We start from the raw sequence: 20633 nt of genomic DNA on the forward strand, positions 1-20633 counted from the left end.
TGACTCTGCAGTGCCTCCCTAAACGTCCTAACGGGGAGAAGGGGTAGCATGGCCCCAACCAAGGAAAAAGAGAGTTCTTACAGTTAAAACACAGCACAAAGACTTGGGATATCAGGATTCATTGTTTGACTTTGCCCACCCATGGCAGCCACTCAGTTCTTGATCTACCGAGCAACTGTGGTGATTCCGAAGTGAGTTCTTGTTAAAAGTTTGGCTGGCTTCCCAGAAATCCTCAGATTACGCACGGAATTGGATTCATACTTGCCAGTTAAACAAGTGCCCAAATATTTGCAGAATATGGCATCTTTGTGCCATAGCTCCCCATCTCTATGATCAAATCACCCTCCCTAACTCGCAAGAATCTGATGAAGACCTATCTGAGGCACAATGATTTCACAATGACAGAGCTCACAAAGCATATCCACTAAGAGATAGATGGTGCAGTTTCATCCCATGCTCCTCCAAACAGGCATAAAAATATAAACACAAAATATTTTGAAAATAAGGTATCTCCAGGGATGCAAATTTTTCAGGAAAGGAAAGGAGCGAGAGACAGAGACAGGTTAGTGTGTGCTGTGAATTTGATGGCAGGTCTTGCTGAGCTGGCAAACCCTGGACTACTGCTCCTGACACTGTGAGGTATGAAGCACAGATCAGACAGGCAAACACATTTGCTAGCCCAAATCAGGAACATTCATCACAAGCCTTCCAAATTAAAAATTTTAAAAGACACCTCTTGGGATATAGCTGAAGTCCTCTGTCAGAACACCATGACTCTCTAACTAGAGACTTCAACATGATACTGGTGCAAATGTTAAAACTATACACAGCAAACCTGATCTTTTTTCACATTGCTGATAAAATGCAAAAAAAAGCAGCATTTTACTGAGGATATTATGCAAAAAATCCTGCTGAACAGTGATTTGTTCACAGCATTAAAATAAAAAGTCATTCTATTTATGCACTCACAGAAATAAACTCATATTACTTTTATGGTACAGTGAGAACTATACATCTAAACTAATTTAAATAAAATAAGCATTATGATTTCCCTTGTCTTTTCTGCTTACCTCTTCTCTGTTACTGTTTTGTAAAACAGTGATTTTTTTTTCCTTATGTACCAGTACTTAATAGCATAACCATAAAGGTAATCAAGTTCTCCAGGAAGCCAGGATTTCCCTTAATTTTACTTGGATCTCACAAGTCTTTAGCTTAATAGCGGCAGGACCATATTGCACAGATCTGCATAGGTGAAGCCTCCAGGGAAAATCTGTGAATTAATACAAAGGCAGGTTGTGCTGTCCCAGAATAGCTGCTGGGCGAGGCTGCTCGTCTCCCAGGCTCTGCATGCTGTGTCATGGCTGGGAGCTGTGACAGCACCCTGGCACTGCTTCCTGCCAGTGGGACACAGCCTCTTGCACACCAGGATGCTGGATGTTGTGCTCAGCTCTCTAGAAAACAGCCAGAAACACGCGATGCCCTGCAGGAATAAGGGAGACCTCATGCATCTGTGGCTTTGGCAGGACTCTCACAGAACAGATTTGTGGTCTAGCTGCAGGCTGGAGCCTACCCCTGGGGTAACTTGCGGTAGGGAGCTGTGAGAAGGAAGGAGCAGGGTCTAATCTCCATCTGTGTTTGTCTGAGTCCAGATGAACATGAAGTGGGAGCTTTCTGTTCTCTATCTTACACTACAGCACTAAAATAATACTTCTCATTCTGAGGCACAGATCAAATAAGGGCTTTGAATATCACCCTGTAGTTATGTGCCCACACAGCTACATGCCTCGACGTCCCCTCTGCTTGCTAATATTACCAGCTTGTTTTGCTAAATCACCCTTAAAAGGGCAGAGAGCTGCTGTAAATTAGGACAGAACTGCTGAAAGTACCTGAGTCCTCCTGCGGGTGGCATCAAAACGTCTTCAGTAGACCAAGGCGTGCCGAGGAAAGAGGAGAGGGATGATACTCCTGCTTGCCAAACGTCAGAATCATTACAGTGCAAGTGCTGCTAAAAAGTTCGCATAAATCAGCAGATCTTTAAATTAAAAGGATGATTTATAGTAGTAAGAATTAACATCACTCCATCAGCCCTTTTAATTCTGACAAAGAAACCTTTATTAAACCTCACGGCCAAGCTTTGTACAGGTTATAGTTATCACAAGAGGAGGATGCACATGCATCATGCATAGTTTTAACTCACAGCTTCTACAGCTTCAGCAAAATGGAAACTTTATCACCACCAAAAGTGCTTTCATACTTCTTAATGTAAGCCTCAAGGAGTCAGCAACAAATTGATGAACACAAATGAATCACCACAGTCGCCCAACAGGACGCAGAAAGGTTAAGTGTAGCCAGGATAACAAAAGCTACAGATGCAACCAGAGCATCGTTGTTCAGTGTTTTTAAACTCTTGTGCTACAATTTCATGCTTGTTTCTAGTACCTATATGGATCAGGAAAGACCTTATCACACTGAGACAGGTCAGTGTATACTCCCAAGCCAATATATATTTTGGAAACATTCTGGTGCTATGGGTCTAACTACTGAGGAAATGACTGCCTTACCTACAGAGTATCTTGTGCTCATTTTAGAACACATTTTTTCACAATGTGATCATGCCTTGTACCGCTCAGTTGCCCATATGACTAAATTGCACTGCCTGAGATCACAATCACAGCAAACCTTAGTCAACTTGTGCCTAGCAGCCACCATCAGTTGTGGAAAGCATGACCTTCAAAAACACATCAGGAAAAATGTTTCTTTCTTTTTTGTCTCTTTTTTTTTCTTCCTCTGCTTTTAAAACATTTTAGATGATCTAAGTTGGTGTTTGTTGCCGCAAGCATTGATCTGCTCATCTGACATTTACATCTGACTTTCTTGCCAGAAAATGGGATTTTGCTTAGGAACTTCATTGACACTGTTGCTCGCAAAAGGCCTGGATTAATTTCATTAGAGACTGAATACTTGATTTCTACAACAACTGGTGAGGTGGGACCATATTGTTTATTAAAGTTTAGGTATGTGAAAGAATACCTTTGAAGTCCAAATCATCTGCCTTCTGAAAAACTGGGTTCTTTCAGAGTGTTTCCAAGAAAAGAAATACCATATGTTGCCCTAAAACTCATTTCTGATTTGTACTGATAGAGGATCAATTCCAGTTTACTGTTTCCTTCCACTAATTTATTCTTAACAAAGTTACTATTGAAAAAAAAGTAAGATTTGTTCTCACAAGATTTAGAGTTATGAGTCTGTGTGTACAACAGTCATCACAGAGAATGAGTGGGTTTTTTTCTTGTCAGCAGTGATGCTATTCTTAGTTTTGTATGTGGTCCTTATGTGTGTCATAGATAGGCACAATAGATACACATTGGCAGCTTTGATCATATTCAGAGATGGGCTGATCTCCCAGTCCAGGAAATTATCCTAAAACGCTCATCATGTTGGCAGCCGAATTTTAACCAACAGTTCCCAAGAGCCTCTGCCAGCATATTGTTGCCTTTAGAGGATCCAGAGCTACTAAACATATTAGAGGAAATGAGAAAGACACAGGAATTATATATTAAAAAACCCAAACCCACAACAACAACAACAAAATCTACTTGGGCTACAGCTATAACTTTGTATCCCAAAGGTCTGAGAAATCATTCAGGCAGTTGTGTGACATGTGGCACTATCTGAACCCTCACACTGGACTCTTTGGGCTTCGATCCATGGTCACCTAGTGGTCCCTTGGCACAGCTTTGTGGCACTGAAGAGCAATAGAGCTGGCACCATTGCTGACACTAGGATGTGGCATTGAGTAGTGTGACAAGACAAAGTACACATTAGCCTGAAGGCAGGGCTGTGCTTTGTAGCAAAAGAAAGCTAAGTGGTGCAATCTCTTGCTGCCTTCCACTGCTGGGTCATGGGCACTCATGCCATGGCATGTCTGTGGGGAGCCTGAGTAGGGCCCAGCAACTTCCATGAAACAAGAGAGATTCCAAGCAAGACAATCATAAGCAATAACTGATGCAGAAATTGATTCCAGCAACTTTTCAAGACTGTATTATCTCCAGTGCCACCTGCTGAGCTATCTGACATCTCTGGGAACTGACACCAAGTGAAAGAATGTGAAAAAGATAAAGATATCTTTGTTTCTCTAAAAGATTCCCTTCTTGAAGAAAATTCATTTTAAAGGAAAGTAATCAAAGAAAGTGATAAGGTTGAAGATTCTGAGGCACACAGAATCATCTCACCTTTACCTACCCAGCTTGCTAGGGGAACTTCATGCCATTATGTCATGGGTGGTACTATTTCCCTTCCCTGGTGTATGCATCCTTTTTGTACAATCTCACAGCCCTGCTTACATCAAATTGATCTACAGGGAAAATAGTAAAAATAACCCTAACTCCAAAGAAAAACATTTATCACTGCCCAAAACTTAAAAAAGGAAAATTGAATCTTCCCTTATCCTCTCCAGAAAAGTCACAGGGGACTTCTCATGGCTGGTGACAGTGGCCAGCAGTGATGCCAGAGAGCATCCTGTACCAATGCAATGCAACAGTAAATGAAGTGCAATGTGGAGCTTTATGGCAGTTGTGTTTCCACCTGTGGGGTTTAGGTGTACAGTTCTACTGATTTCAGTACTTGTCTGTTTCTGGCTTTACTTGCTGATTAATTTTTGAAGAACCACAAAGCTCAGCAGAAATCAGAGTAAGCAGCCAGCCATTCACTTGGCAGAACTTGCAGGATTTGTAGCCATGTTCAGACTAAGTCCTGCCTGAAAGAAAGGAGTCCAGTACAGAAGGGGACCTGCAGCTTCTCTATAGGCTCTGTAATTATAGCCAAAACATGTTCAGCAGCAGCTAGGGCATATCACAGACAGACAATGTTAAGGACTTGCCTAACTGCACGTCCCATAGTGTCACACTCCCATATTTAATGAGTCTTCATGTCATCAGACAAGTAGCTAGGGGAGGCTGTTCCTCCCTGTCACAACAGGATCACAATTTCAGCTCCATTTACCCCTACATGGATCTTCAAGCTCAATACAGGCAGCCAAAATAGTCTTTCACTGGCCAATGGTGCGGTGGTGCAAGACCTACCCAACAAGAATGGTGCTGCCATTGTAAACTGACTTTGGTCAGGGTGCCATAACCAAACTTTCACATTGTGGGAAGGGATGGAGGATACAAGTTTACAGTGTCCAGAAGGAAGATGTTTGATGTTTGTTGGTCATGTCTGAACTCAATGTGTGGGAATTTAAAAGACAGTTAAAAAGGTAATCTGGCTGGCTAAATATTGTGGGAAATGAAGACAGACCACAGCATCTAGAGAGAGATATAATGCTTTAAAATGGTATTGCATGATTGAATAAAGTTTTCCTTATAGCAATAGTGAAAATGGGACAAATTATAGTAGGACTTACTTAATATTCTTTAGTGATAATTTTGCAAGGATAGGTTAATATCATTTTCCTGTAACCAGCTTTTTCTGTGTTTTGGCAGCTCATAATATTTTTTCTGTGCCCCCTCCACTGCCCCCATTGCAGAGCTGAGAAGGAGAAAAGGTTCCAACCTAAACCAAGCTGAGAATAATTGTTCCATCATAACATTTTTTCTGAATGAAACATGAAGTTTCACCTAGAAACAAAGACTCAATTTAATCTGTTTTTTGGCCCATTAGTTAACAAAGGGTAAGGATTATACTTTGGCCATTCTGTTGCCCACGTGTGCATGGCCATTTGCCATTCTGGCTGTTTCTGGACAGATTTTAGCTACTGTGTAGCATGTGCATTTCTATCACTCCGACAAATAGCAATTGATTACGCCAGCCTCATGCTGTTTGCCTTGCAACAGAAAACTCTAAAGCTTGTTGAACAGTAAGAGTGTGTCGCTTTCTCTCAACAATTGTCTGAGAGAGAAAAAGCATCTTTTGTTACCAATGGTTTGCTTAAAAACACCCAGCTCCTTTTGTGCTGAAGTTTCATACACAGCAGGAGACTATCTGTGTTTCAGTAATAAAATCTCTATTTTACAGTCTCTACTGTCGAGGTCAGACGTGGGTTTTTGCTAGGTACCATGGTTCCTGGCAACACTTAAAGCCCTGATATCATAGAAGATATTTAATATCCCTTATTCCCTGTATCCTACAGATGGTGATTTTTATTGGCTTTCATGAGAATATGAATAAGGAGGTACTGTACCAAATGGGAATTTACCAATAGAAGTACATTTAGAGCCCTTAAATAGCTTGTTATCTTCACCATTTAAAGACATCATTAAGCCTGTTCTCTATTATAGGGTAATACTATATGAAGGTAAAAATCAGCTTTTCATCATCACAATGGAAAATTCCTCTTCACATATCCTCTTAGTATCCTCTTAGCAAGAAACAGAGGAAAAACATAATTTCAGTATATTCTGATGCAAAGCTAAGATTCCTAATTGCTCTGTACAGCTTTTAACAGAAAAAGAGGACACCTTAATGCACCTTAATGACGAATTCCAGTTTCATTTATAAGATTCTTTAGTATTTCACCACAGAAAAAAAAAAGTTATCCAACTTGTTCCTTACTCTCTTAGTATTTTTTTTAAACATCAAAAGCAGCTTTTCTAGGCCAAAATGACCTCTACTGCAACTCTCTTCTAGTCACACAATTAAGCAATGCCAATCTTTTTAGCAGAAATGATTATGGAAACCATTGCTTCCATCTTCTTGCTATGGAAAGCCAGTTGTGATGTCCAGGGCAAACAAGGATGGTACTCTGAACAGGGAAATATTTAGCTTCAACTGGAAGAGAAGGACAAATATCCTGCAGTATTTTCTCTTTTTCATTGTCAAATTTAGAAAGCCTTTGTGATTCCCTGCAAAGCAGCTGGGGACAAATGTAAAGAACATAATTTTAACCTCAACCCTTGCAACTAGCAAATCAGAACTAAAATCACTGATGGCTGGCAGGGAGCACTCCCAGACTAGTCACAATGACATGATTTCCTGCTCCTTTCAGTAGCTGACCCAGAAGCAACCACAGTCTGGTTTTCATTTCTGTATTGTGCAGTGGTATTAATCTGGTCATCTAAAATGTTATTATTACACCTGCTTCAGCTCTTTGCTCCTCACTTTTTAAAGGGACTGCAGGTGTCCAGGAACAGGTAAGAGAAAGCAGATTTCCAATGAAGAAGCTGCTGAGTGGGCAGCTTCAGGAGCTCATAGATAAATGCATTAGAAGGAATTATAAGAGAAATCCAAGACTAATGAAAAATTAATTTTCTCTCTCTTATAATATCAAATTTAATTCTGCTAAAGTTGAGATTCAATTTTTATTATTGCAGAAGCTAGCCTGGACACCAACTTCACTTCTGCAAAGCATAAATTGGTAAAATTAATTGCTGAAGCCAGGGAACCCAGCTGAAATTGAAGCTCCCTTTGTTGGGGCTTTACAGGAATAAAATAAACAGCTTGTCCCTAAGAAGATGACTAGAGAAGGTGGATGTGAGAGGGAAAACAGTGGCATGATTAAAAATGTGAAAGAATTTGTTAAAAAACCAGTGTCAGAGCCAACAGGAGACCCATAACTTCTGATAATAACCTTCCCTGATCATCACCTGGCGTACAAAACTCCACAAACAAAACAAGCAGTCTCAACTCACCCAGAGGTTTTGAGCCTAGGGAAGTATTTACTATTAAGAAGCTGCTCCTTATTTAAGGAAAGGATAAACTTTACATTTTGAAGTGTACGGTGATCCCAGTGAACATTTCAGGCAATATGAGCAAGCCGGCTTGGGATAAGCCCCAGATTTTCAGAAGAGAGGCAGAGAATTACCAAAAAAATGTGTGTGTACACAACATATTTTCCACAATTGGTTAGCAAGAGCTGTAGCAAGGGCAGTGTGAGGAGGTGTCAGATGTTAAAAGAGAGGCCTGAACCATTCTGCCAGCTGCTCTGGCTAGTGCTAAGAGAAATAATTACCACAGTGACAAGGGTGGAAGAGGCCTTCAGGGGTGATGAAAATATACACCAAAAACATTTTACACAAAAGGATGCTTGAAATGTTATTTGCAGTTATTTTACTTACTAACATGTGAAGCAGGATGCAGACCATTTTCTCTCTTGTTTCTGTTCTCCCAGCAACAGAATAAGTGTTTTAACAAGTGTGAGCCACAGAAATTCAAACAGAAAATAAAATATGCTGAGTGAAACCAGAATAAGGTGATCCTTACAGGGAGATTCCTGCCTTGTCAGATTAAAAGGATGAATTAAATGCAGAATTCGATAGGGATCAGTCACAGCACATCACATTACAAGACAAGGACTTGAAAAAACCCCACCCACTATATTTGCAACTGCATTTTTTAGAACTTTTGACTATTTTAAAATCTACTTGTTAAGAGTGTAACTCTTCATACAGCTCAGCAAATCCCAAACCTTCTCTGATAAGATTAGGAAGAAATTCTGCCTATGAACAGGTTATTCTACATTAATCACCTGCCCACCAAGGCACTGGTAGCCTTCTTCAAAGATAAGATGTCAGAACAAGATGAAGCATTGGTCTGATTCAGCATGAAAAGTTCTCACATGCTGGTGCTTAAGGTTTTCCCCAAAGTGCTGACTTTTATCCTCACTAGCTTTAGGTCACACACAAGTGTATTAAACAGAAAAAGAAAGACTGTCATTCTCCTTTCCCCAGGCTGCTGTGCATGCATGTGTTTTTTCCAGCCTATAACAGGGTTTCCAAAAATGGGGTCTGTGATATTTCAATGTTTCAGCCGTTTTGCGTCATAAATAAAAGGGTTGAGGAATCCTTAGATTTCCTACAGAAAGGTTTTCTTTTGTACTGTGACTAACAGTGCTGAGCTGATATTTTTCTGCATATTTGCTGAACATGGAGGTTAAAGGTAATGAGAAGAACTTCAAGGGCACTGTGATTTATACCTGAGTTTTAATGAGAACAAGTTCTCTCCTGTTGTGTCCCTTTTCAAATTTATTTTTCAAGTTAACAAAATGTTTGCAAGAATTTACCCTGACTGACCTGAACTGTTACCTGTGAAGGCATTCAACTATCTGCTAAAATCATTTCTATATAACACCTTGCTTAAATCAAAAATGTTAGCTGAAGTTCTAATTCATGACAAAAAGGAAAGGGCTTATGCATATCTCTGCCTCAGAACAGTTCTCATGCTCTATGCAGGAAGCCTGATAAAAATCAGAAATTCGTGGGTTTATCCTTTCTAGGATCCCTTTTTATCTTCTCTCTGTGTGTCCTGCCTCTCTTCATGAATCTTACCTCTGGCACATCATCTGGGCTTCCACTTTTTTGTTTGTCTCTTTCCTCACCCCACTGCTATAAACTCTTCTAGGCTTGGGTTTATTTTCCTTTCTAGACAATATTCAGGACTATCAAAATTATTATGAATGACATATTTTATCATTTTATCAACAATCTTTCGTATGCATCTGCTATACTGAGGAAGCCAATTAGAAAAATAATTATTTTCCTGTGCCTGAACAGAAAATTGGCTTAGCTCCAAAAAAAGTGTTCTCCAGGAAGGTTCCCATTAAAATGCAGCTTATGACATGCAGGAACTACTGAACACTATTGATTCTATTTACTGACTCCTACCTAGGCACAGTGTTTATTTCCCATAGCAAATATATCAGTGATGAATAAGTGGGTTCAGCAGCTCCTGTCCAAAGATTTGCACTTGCTTACTGGAGGGAATCCTGCATCATCTGTTATCCACACACTGTCCTCAAGGGTCACCATTAGCTAGGAACGAGCCTGTTATTTCTCGTATGCCATTCTCTAGATACACTCACGTCAGCTGCTGAAGTTTTTCTGGGTTCTTGGAGGCCACCCACTGTAACAGCCAGGCCCTGAGGGCATCACCAGCCTTGGCTGTCTCTGTCTCACTGTGTCCACTGCCCAGGACCATCAGACCCTGCTCCAGCAGTGAAGCAGCAGAGCCAGTCTTTGGCATCCCACAGCTCTGGCTGGCCAAGGGCCCCACTGATTTGGGCCCACATCCCATCCCATCTCCTCCCATCTCCTCCCATCTCCTCCCATCCCATCCCATCCCATCCCATCCCATCCCATCCCATCCCATCCCATCCCATCCCATCCCATCCCATCCCTGATGGCCAGGGCTGGTGCTGCCTCACTTCTAGGATGCAGGATGGACCTCTACTTGTGAGGTCCTGCCCTTCTGCCCTGAGAAGGAAGGACCCTCAGGTCCTTGTCCTTTAGGGAGTGTCTGGCATTTCTGCATGCTTACAGTAACCATGATAAAGTCTTTATATGTCAGACTCATTGGAAGAATTGGTAACACTGATACTGAGGGGCTGTCCTGGGTTGACTATATGATGCTTTTATCCCCAAATCGTCTCATTGGTTTATGCTGAATAATAATAAGTTTTGCACCTTTAAGACTTGTTGCAGAGAGTGAAAGGGGAGAGAGAAGAATCGCACAGTTCTTTTTTTTCTTCGCTCAGACATTGCACGTACTCCCCCGCATTCCTGCTCCAGGACTGTGTTGTCTGCGGACAGACAGACGGCAGGACAGAGAGCTCTCCTTTTGCTTTTGGTTAGTTTTAGCTGGCTGAGGCAAAGAAGAGTCCCTGGACTGTGGTTTTTCTTTTCCTTTTCTTTGGACCTCTTGGAACCTGCTCTGGACTGAACACCCAGAGAAGCACCGGCAGCTCACACCTGTGGCCACCGGGCCGGGCCGGGCCTGGCCTGCGACAATTCCAGCACCAGAAGGACTGATAAGAGACTGAGTGAGCTGGGCTGCAACCCGGGGGGTTTTCTCAGTTGGTCATCTCTTTTAGAGCGGCAAGGGGTTTTATTGTTTTAATATTGTTAGGTTCTATTGTTTAATAAACAGCTTTTTTCCACTTTTCTTCAAGGAGGTATTTTCTCCCGGACTGGTTGTGGGGGGGAGGGGCCAATTGAATTTATCCTCCTACTAGAGCCCCTCTGGGGACTCTCTCTCTCTCCCCCAAAATTTTGCTCTAAACCAAGACAGGGGCTAAATACAAAATCCTGCTATTTATGAATGTTGAGAACTAGAGATCTTCTTTTCAAGGAGAGCTTAGTGAGTGAAGTATTTGCCCAAGCTATGGACAGAAACAAATATGGTTCACCAGAAAAAAAGGAAAGGGGCCAGGATAACAGCAGCATGAAGATACTGCAGACATCATCTCTTCTCCTGCTCCTGTTTGGGCCAGTTTTTATTCCTGACTCCACCTTGGCCTTCCTCTGTGGATGTGACAGTCTGGTCAGAGAGCGAGAAAATGAGATTAGTTTTCTCACAGCGGACTTGTGAGACTTTTTAGGGGGTTGTAGAGAAACGATGATAACTTGTTATTATAAACAACCTGCAGGCGATGTTTTCCTACTCTGTTTTTCTGTCCTTCTCAAGGATTGTTTGTGGGAAAGGTGTTTTTGTTAATTAGCCAATCAAGTGGAATGTATCAGAACAGTCAATAAAAGAGAAGAGTTTTTCATATTAAAGCGTGGTTGTGCAAACCAGCCTTCTTGGAGTCCATGCTGCTTTCTTACTCAGTAGCAACATCCCTCCCAAGTCCTCCGTCTAAAGTCCACACTTCCTCACTGCAAGGGCAACATGACAGAGGTCTCTCTAAGAGCCCTGACAGCCCCTACAGAATCAGATGATCCACCATTTGGTGTTTTTACAATTGCAAATATTCAAATACAGTTTGCTACATCTGTTCCACAGCCCACACCACGGTCTGTCCTGATTCATCCAGGATTTGCCCCTCAGCTGGAACATGCCCTCTGTCCACGAGAGGGAAAGAGCATGTCCACCACACCAGCCACCTCTGTGATGCAGTCCCCACTTTGGCTGACCATCTCCAACCCTGGCTCCAAGAACCCTCTGGATTTCAGTTTGACCAACAACTAACATGAGTTGTTTACACAGGAGATCCCAGGCTGTGCTCAGCTGTGGGAAATCAGAAGGCAGCACATTCCTACCTGCACTGGAGCTCTCCTCCCCAGGCCATCCATCTTTTGCTTTCTTTTCTGTGACTCTTCCCAAGAGACTGGAGTTGCAGGGTCTTTCATCTCCAGTGTACTGCCCATCAGTCACATTCTCAAACATGCTTTTTTGACCTTCCTTCCAGCCTGCAAATAGGAGCCATTTTATACCAGTGTTACACAGCACGTTGTGAAAGGTGAGCCTTCCATTCCCCTGCCAAAGCCATCGCTCACAGCTTTCCATCGGAGTGGGCTCTCTGCTCTGTGCAGCCTGCCCATGCTTGGAGAGCACCCAGTTAGGGTGGCAGCAGGCAAATACTTACCACCTCTGAATCAAACACTTTTAGCTGTTGCTTTCAGGTTTTATTAATGTTAATTAATTCCTGTTGATATCTTGCCAGAAGCATGTTTTGGAAAATGGCAAAACAGTTAGAAGGTATCCACAGTTTTCTTTTTTTTTTTTCCTGGATGTTGCAGAAATTGATTATTAGAGAAAGACTAATTCATTATCCACAAATAGTTCATAATCCAAATGCACTGCCACCTGAACACTTTATTTTTTCAGCTGAAGTATTCTTATCTGTTGAGGTATGTTGCTTCAGAAATTCCTTCACTTCTGAAGCATGACAACAAGAAATTGCTGTGTAAATCTGGGAGCAGAGGACAAGTAACCCTTAACCCCAGCACTTGGAAAGGTGACAGGTCTATATTTATTTTATTTACCAGTTACAGCATAGCAAGGGAAGAGTTTACTCCCTTCAGTCTGAGTTTTCAGCAGGAACACTTGGACAACTCTCTGCATTTCTATAGAACTTTAGGCAGTAATACTTTAAGCCTCACAATTTCTCAAATAAGGGTAACAACAGGAAAGAAAACTAAAGCAACTTGCCATTGAGAAATCACTCAAACCACTATTATCCTTCAGGAACTCAAAATGTATCACACTTTTGTCTCCCAGTTGCCCAGATAATGCATGTATTGTCTTTTTCATTCTCCATAAGGATAGGCACATCATCTGCAAGCAAAAAGGATACTTACATTCTAACAAGGAATCTGGAAGAACACTCCCTGAGAAAAAAAGACATAGCCAAGTACCAATATAAGAAAACAAGCACAGTATAAAGAACAAAGCTGAAACCATGAGCCATGGTCTGTCTGTAGCTGTCAGAACGGAGATGTATCTACCACCCTGTCATAGACATTTTAAACATGCACTCTGCAGATGGGAGCTGGAATATAGATCCCAAGGTAACTCTGAGATATCCTTACTTTTATATTTCTTTTTCACCACTAACCAAAGGTATTTATCTATCCATAAGACTCAGACCAGAGTGTACAAAGCAGTTCCCATTCTCAGAGCTACAGAAATCTGAATAGAAAACCCCCATGTTCTTCATTTTAACCCTAAAAAAAGGTTGCTATACAAGCACTTGACTCAGAGGCAAATTCCTGGTAAAGAAGTAACAAGTCTCCCATCTCCTCACATGACCTCACATGACCACATGATCATTAGATAATGACCTGCTGGCTCTTCCTGACTGGACTTACACCCTGGCATTGTCACACCCACAGCTCTGCCCTGATTGCACATTATTATTCTCCCATGGCATACCTAACTGGTGAAAGTGAGCAGCAGCGGCACAGCTACCTCAGGATGGTGACCTCTGTGTGCAGAACCCTTCATGGTACATATCCCCTTTCTCACAACCATTATGTCTCTCCTTCTATGGGGAAATAGATATTCTGAGATACTACAACCTTTATCCAGAGGGTTCACATAGAGCAGTGTTCCAGTACTACTATAAAGGAATAATTCATGCCAGTTCTGCTGGGGAGGTCTTAACCCTCCTGTAAACTCATCACACAGTTCTGCAAACAGAAGGGAAATGTAAGATACCATTAGCAAGTGGAAAACCTTTCACATCAGCTCTCTGGCACAAAAGCAACACTTTTTGAGTCTGTCCAGAAAACAAATCTAGAGACACAAAAGAGTAGTAAAGCATGACTAGGTTGTGCAGTTTTACTATTCACGACTAAACCTTTTCATGCTGACAGTAAACCTCTGCTGCATGCTCTCCAAAACTCAACAGGACACAACAGAAAATTTTCACTTCCCAGAAATGGAGAGGAGGATGAATAAGCACAGAGAATATGTTTTCTCTCAAACTGACAAAGCTTTTCTTAATTCTACAATGATGCAAAGTTTCAATTACCTTGGAGTTTCATTTCTTAAAACAAGAAGTTCCTTTTCTCAGCCATTCCCAAAGAAAAATGAGATGTTTCATTAGTAAATTATTGAGGTTTAGTCAAATTACTTAGAACATTAGTTTTACATCATCTAATGTCAACCAGATCATTAAACTCTGGCAATATTCACTGGCATGGCAACACCACAAATGCTTATTGTAATTCCAGGATGGAGCTATGCAACTCAGAGGGTTTTCCTATATTCTGTAATGTATGCAGGGTAAATTCTATGTATTTCAGTTCCAAAGACTAACTTCAAAGATGAGGGAAAAAGCAACAACATCATGTCATTACTTGCAAATGCAAAGATGTTACGTGCAAAGATTTTCTTTTTAAACCTTTTTTTTTTTTCTCTCATTTTAAAGAACTGTGTTCCAAAGGTTCCAGAGACACAGACAAAAAGTGTCTGGGAAGGTAAACTAAGGCAACATAGAGGAACTGTCTTCTATTCAAGGTCTCACAGCAAGTCAAAAGCATCATCAGTAATAGCAGAACTTCCCAATTCATAGTGCAGGGTTTACCTGGGTTTTGGACACTACAGTGTCTACAGAAAAGAAATTTATTGTTATGAGCCCTGGAGAACCTCTACCATTCCATACTATGCAGTTCCAAGATGACCAAAAATCACTCTGCATATATTATGTGTCTGCTGGTAAACATGGTGTCAGCAATATTTTTTTTAAACTGAAGAAAAAGCAGGCAATGTACAGATAAAATACTAATCTTAAAGGAGAATAACAGTTCAGAAGAATGAAAGCTCTAAATTTCCTGCTCCATGGCACATTTCTGTTAACATGTTGCAGTCTTCTGAGCAATGCAGGTAAGATGGATACCCTCAGAGGATCCCTGATATCAGATCTTCACTGAGGGAAATTTTAAGCATCCCTGGAACTGTTGGTAAAATTGAACTCAGAGCCCACAGGGATATGCCCCTGACCTGTAGCAAATATCAGACTGCTGGTGACCTCATCACCACCCTATCAAAGAAAAAATTAGAAAAAATCACTTGCAAAGTAATGATATGCAAAGAATGAGTGCAGTAAATTTAGGATTTTTCAAAAGGAACATTTTTACTTGCACAGAAGTGCTTAAATTGATCCCTTTCCAGGACTAAAGTGCACTTTGGGTCTTCTTGTTGAGTAAAAGATAGTAATTGAGGTGTTGCCCCCAATAATAGTACTGTGAGCTGCAGACAGTCCTGTACTGCCTGAGATGGAAATGATAGTAGTGTGGTTGATGAAAAGTTGCAGCACATTTTCATACTTCACAACTTGGTCAGCTTCTCTGAAGAGTGAACAGAGAAAGGAAAAGGAATATTCAGTTCCCTACTGCTATCCTGCCTGCTGAAACATCTGTAGATGCTGCACTTCTACGAACTCCATAATCTAGACAAGTTTGAAGAAAGCAAAATCCGCCCTCAAGAGCTGGCACAATTTTCACAATTCATTTCTGTGCAAATGCTAAATAACTTTCCTGGACTGGAGGAGAGCACTTCAGGATGATGCTGGGGCCCAGAATTGTAACCCATGATTTGAATGGTTTCCCTTCAGCACTGATTTTTGCTTAGTGTTACAGTCTGATCTTGAGTCATTAATGGAAGCTTTGAGTTTATATAATAACTGGGCAATATTCTCTAGGGGATGGAGTGAGTACCTAGTGTATTGATTCACATCATTTCTCTGTGGGCATTTCCCAAATCTACATCCTCAGAGTATCTAAGTAGTCTAATGTATCTTCCTATTCTATAGTTCAAAATGGCTAAAAATGCTTAGTAACTTCATTACAAGTTTCTGCTAATGAGGCTCTGTTTTTTTAATGTAAAATTATAATGTGTCAATACTTCATAACTGAGATGTGTTGGAGAGGTTTTCTTCCTTTAGCCAGATATTTAAAATAGCTGGTGATGTGTGATGCATATTTTTAGAGGCTGTCAGGCAATGCTATTTTTGATGACACAATATGTCTGTTTTCCCTTACCACACAGGAAGACAGTGATGGTGGATTGAACATGTTTTTCTCCCCAAATAGCAAGTCTTCGGGGAAATATCAAGAGAAGTGACACTACATAAACAAGACAAACAGCATGATTTAACAGTCCCTGCCTAAGACCCATTATTTAATTGAAGGAAGGAAAATCTTTCATTGTTGATTTTTTCCCAAGGAAATGAAGTTCTTATCAACCTTAAACCTACTTCTGCCCTCCCTGAACTCAGTAGAAGAATTGAATGTGTTCAGTCAGACCTAAGGCAATGCACTTATTAGTGTGGTTGCTGTTAGTGGATTAGAGAGAAAAGTCTGCTAATAAGTCAGCATTCTAATACCAGGATCAGTATCACAAAGTAGCAGAGAGAGGCTGTAATTTGTGAGCTGGTTTGTGGTGAGACAGCTGTAGGTGTGTGTAGTAGGAGTATAATACAGGCACCAGGACTGTGTTGTGATTCATGTTATAGATCTTAATATAAACTAAGAAGGAAAACACATGTATTAAGGACTACAGTGTGCCTAACCCTTTCAGGGACACATAGAAGTAGAGGAGGAGTGCGGTGTCTCTACCCAACGGTCTCAGGATTGGCAACTAATGCTGTGCCAAAGGTGTTCATGGCAGCACTGCCTTTGCTGTTTAAGACCAGATGCAACAGACAGTTAACTTCAGCTTTGCCTTTTGCAGACACAAATGTAATTATCCTGAAATTAAAAAAAAAAATCTGAACAAAAGTCCAAACAAAATCCCAAACAAAACAAAAACAACCCATAGAATTGTAAAGACTTCTAGTAAAATGAAATAAAATCCCAGAAGGACATCACTACAAGATGGATGCTAACATCTGTGAGAACAATAACTGCCACAGGCTGAAGATCTCTCAGTTTCTTCAGTAAAAGGAAAGAGCAGAATCTGCCCATGACATAAAAGCCCTTCTGAGTAACAGTGCTGGTTCAAACCCTGCTTAAACTTTGATGGTCTGCAGAAAGGAAGTAGCTGCTTGTGACCTGATTGGCTTCTTCAGGACAGAGCATTTGCACCACAAGCCAGTCTAGTGCCTTCCAATCTCATCCTCTAACAAAACAATTGGCTAAAACACTGTTCTGACAGAAAAAGAATGAGCCTTGGCAGGCACATGACACCTAGCAAAGTACTCCAATTCTGAAAGCTGAAGTTAATATATTGTTCCTAATTAACCCCAACCAAACCTTCACAGACACCCTGGAGATAAAATAAAAATGAGTTTTGCCCATTGTGTGGAAAACCAATAGAACCCAGAAGTCAGATGAAAAATTGCTCCAGGTTGGTGGCAAGTAATGAATCAAGGCTCCTCCCATAAGAAGCACACATAATTACAAACCTTCTGGGACACCAACACTGCTGTTTCCTGGCACAGCAATCTTCTTCTGAACAGGGAGGTTTCAGAAAAAATAATTGCAAAATAAGTCATAGGGATATTCCATAATCTGAATATGAACAATGTCAAGAGTCAAAACATTATAAACCTATTACTCCTCCACTGTAGTTATGAAAACATGAGACTGGATTTCTATAGCTGATCCTTACCACACATAATATGGTCATACTAAGCTGGACCTTCCCTGATGCCATTTTGGATAAAAATACATTCTACAGATGACTAGAACTAAGTATAGCAAACAGCCACAAAGGATTCCTCTCTTTTCTCTCTATTTGTTGGTACTCAGAGTTACAGGTTTTCATCCAGTTGATGGGAGAAGAGAGACTACAGCAGAGGATTTGCTTCAAAAGTGTGAGCTGTAGGACTGACTTCTGGCCCAGTAAATGAGCGACCCTCTGCCTTCCCAGTGTCAAGAATCTACTTATGTACCATCAGGGATCTTATTGTCATATTCAAATACAAGTTCCTGTGTGCTGGATGATTCAAAAATACTGAAATACCTTACCCCAGGACTTGAAGCCTAAAATAAGAAATTAGCAGTATTTCAGTGATGCCTCCACACTCAGTTTCTTTGTTACACATGACTGTAACTGAGATATGCTTGCCAAATTGATTTTAAGTGAGAATTAGGTGAGATGTTCTCATTCTGTCATTGTTCCTCACTAAAGATGTGGCCCAAACTGAGTTTCTTACAAAAGAAGGTTCTGCTCAGATATCCTCACAACTCAAAAAAGGAAGCTACTTGCATGATTTTCCCTGGGAAGCACAAGAACACTTGGTCCAGATGCCCTGAGGACACAGGACCAAAGAGCTACAGGTATGTCGAAGGGACATGTAAGTTATAATGCACTCCAAAAGGGTGACTACAGATGCAAACTTCTTGCAAAAATTTCCAGTCTCCTTCACCAAAAGAAAATTTCACAAGTTGATTTTGCTACTAGGAAGCTGCCAAGTTCATAATGCCTTAGGGTGGCTTGGTACAGACAGTCGTACAAGAGTAGCTGAAATTCCTCCCAGGGAAATAAATTCCTAACTTTTTTAAAAGCAGCTGATCTGCCTTGGCCCCTGATTTATCTTGCAGAGCTGCAGTATGGTAAACTGCCAACTGCTGGAGAGCAGCATCATGCTGCCGCCAAAGCAGAAGGTAAAGAAGCTGCAGTGAGGAATGACCTGCAGCTTGTATTTAAATACTTTTTTTTTTATTGTTTCTGCACTGGCTTGAAACAGCATTAGGGGTCTGACAAGAGTAGGAGAGATGAGCTGGAGAAAGCATGAAGGATTAGGTCCTGGAGCAAGGAGAAAGTGCTGGGGTGGAAGTGATGTTTCCACTTCACACAAAGGGGAAGGATCGGCAAAAATTTTGTGAAGTGATACATGGCTGCAAGTATTTCCAGAGTGGCATAGATATATTTGGGCAATTCCATAGCTTGCAAAGTATCTTCTATATGTGCCTTTTCCCCACAGAAGAGTGAAAAAATTTCACTGTGTGTAAAGTTATAGAGGAGCAATTTAATAACTGACCCAATAAACCAGCTTCTGCAATTCTGCATCTACCTTTCCTTTCCTACTATAGAAGTAGAGTTTATACTTTGTGTGTATATGGTAATAATTTCTTTTGCAAACTTCCTTGGACAGTGAGTATCTCAGATGTTTTTGCACTTTCCCACATTCAAACTTTCTGAATGATGTGCTGCATAAAGCCATCTTCCCAGGCCACTTTCTGTCAATGTGGTTACTGTCAGTGTGGAACAGACATGAGAAACTCAGCAATCACAGGCTCATGCAGTCCAGCACACACACTTTATACTTCACACAATTGCTTACAAAATCTGATTCTCCAACAGGCAACTTTTCACATTAGCTATTTTATTTTATTATTCTTTCATAAATGAGTTTCTTTCTCTTTATTTCAGTGAGCTTTCATTATTAATTTTTATAGGAGAGTTAGCTGACTGCAGTTATGTTCTCTTATTAGATCATCTATTCCACCCACTGTACCTTACAGGATTAGTCAGGAAACAGGAGAGCACACACTATTGAATTTTGTGCTTTGACTCTCTCATGTGTAGCTCAGATCACTGAAAGGGCCTCTACAACTTAATTACTCACTAAAATCAAGAGGACAAGTGCTGAGCAGTGATGAGCTTCATTTTTTCCCAAAGTCCCCACCAGCAGTCAGCATCTATTTGGAAGTGCTTTATTGGTTCTTTTTCTGGCAAGGAATAAGTTGCTTCACATCATTTTAAGGTACAAAGTACTTTTGTTTGACACCCCCAAATCCCTCATCATTTTAAAGTGAGTGAAAACTTAATTTGTCTCAGTAAGCAAGCATCAAACAGCCACCTGTGACCTTCCTTCTATATCCTGCCATAAGTACCTATACACATATAAAACATTTCTTTTTAGTTGTACTGAAGTAAAATGTGACACAAGCATTTGGTTTAGGCAGTATATCTGATAGAGCTGTGGAAATTTCTAGCAGCCATTCTCAGATATCTGGACTCTTGTGTAATAAATTATTTCTAGGACACTGAAATTACCAAATTTATACCTGATACGCCCAGTTATCTTGTTGAAATGATATAAAAGATGATGCTCACTTTTTCCCATTAGCAGTCCCATGGAACATCTTAGAGGAAAAAAAGAAGCTACAAGTTCATTGCTGTATCTTAAAGCATTGGACAAACTTAGCATGATGGGTGGCATTTCCATCCTTACCACTCACACAAGGTCCATGTAAGGTGGTTGTTTTGCCAGCTCCTTCTCCAAACACAAATGTTTTCATGAACAGAACTGATTTGAGCAGTGACCACCACAATGGGGATACAACACTTTCTCCTGGAAATGCCAGTCTTGTCTTCACTGCTGAAGCTCATAGTCCAAAAATAAAAGTCTTCATTCCTGTCTAATGCAATTCTAATCTTTGTCTGACCATCAGCAAATTAAACATTTAGCACAGTCCCACGTAAATACTAAACCTCATTTGCTCTTCATTGCCATTGTTACAAAC

This window comes from Camarhynchus parvulus, chromosome 2, assembly GCF_901933205.1.
Source record: "Camarhynchus parvulus chromosome 2, STF_HiC, whole genome shotgun sequence".
NCBI classification, from domain to species: domain Eukaryota; kingdom Metazoa; phylum Chordata; class Aves; order Passeriformes; family Thraupidae; genus Camarhynchus; species Camarhynchus parvulus.